We start from the raw sequence: 1,356 nt of genomic DNA, 5'->3' as shown, positions 1-1,356 counted from the left end.
TTTAATTTATAGTTTATTTTATAAATCCCAGGTGGGAGAAGGCAATGATTCCATCTTTTCCGTCCCTCCTGCACTTCCACTCTCCTCACGGGGAGTTTCCCACTTTTTACCAGAGCTTGGAATATTCCAGGCTGGCAGATGGAAGGAATTGAAACTCGGGGCGGGGGGGGATTCATTTTCAAAGAAGAAAATCCTAATTAAAAATATCTTCCAGATTATTTTTTTTTTTTGGGATGAACCAACTCCTGCCATCAGGGCAGGGATCCCTCCAAGGAATCCCATGGGATATTCCTGAAGAAATCCTCAGTTTTCCTGATGGTCCTTTCCTGTGTTTTTTCCCCCAAAAGATTCCCAGTGGATGCTCCAGCTCCTTCCAGCTCTCCCAGTTTTATTCCCCCCAAAAATGCCCGGGGGATGCTCCAGCTCCTGTCCTGCTGCTCTCTCCATGGAATTTTTTTCCCAGTGGATGTTTTGCTGATCTTTCCCTGGTTTTTTTTTTCCCCTAAATATTCCCAGTGGAAGCTCCAGCGCTCTCTCCCAGTTTCTCTGCTGGTCTCTCCCTCAATCAGCAGCTTATGGAAGATCTGGGGGGATTTTTGGGATCTTTCATTCAAGAGAATGCTGGCAGAGGGGTTGGGAAAGCTTTGGAAAAGCACCAAATCCCAGTTTTGGAGGAGATTCCAGGGCTGGAACTTGGTGGCAAAAAAAAAATGCTTGGGAAATGAGGAATTCTCTCCTGAAGAACACCCAAAAGCTGAGCCTGGGTCAGGGATTAAACCCCAAATATGGAGGGAAATTTTGGGAATTGGAAGCAGGAAGAATCCTGGAATGGTTTGGGCTGGAAGGAACCTTAAGGATGATCCCATTCCACCCAAAATTCCATGGCCAGGGACAGCTCCCACCATCCCAGGCTGCTCCAAGCTTGGACATTCCCAGGATGGGACAGCCCCAGCTCCTCTGGGAAGCTCCAAAAGCGTTTGGATCCTCTTCCCACCCCGTGAATCCATGGAAATCCAGCAGGATCCTTTCTGCTGCCCCAAAATCCCAAGGAAAGCCCTGCCCCAGGCTCATCCCGTCCCAAAAAACCTCAGCTCCCTCCCCTGCCCTTATTTTGGATAAACCGAGCCAAGGAAGGGACAAATCCAAGGATAAATCCAAGGATGAAGCGTCTGGGAGCAGGAAAAGCCAAATAAAAGGCAAGGGAGCTTCAAATCCACACGGGAGCAGCCGCGGGACATCAAAGATCCCTCCAGGGCCTTTTTCATCCCGAATTTCCTCGATCCCGAGTTAATTCCTGCCAATCACCAGGCACGGCGAGAGAGGAGGCGTTAATTAAAACCTCATTAAGGCAAATTG

The sequence above is a fragment of the Geospiza fortis genome, unplaced genomic scaffold (assembly GCF_000277835.1).
Source record: "Geospiza fortis unplaced genomic scaffold, GeoFor_1.0 scaffold289, whole genome shotgun sequence".
Taxonomy (NCBI): domain Eukaryota; kingdom Metazoa; phylum Chordata; class Aves; order Passeriformes; family Thraupidae; genus Geospiza; species Geospiza fortis.
Note: the sequence above shows the minus strand (reverse complement) of the source record.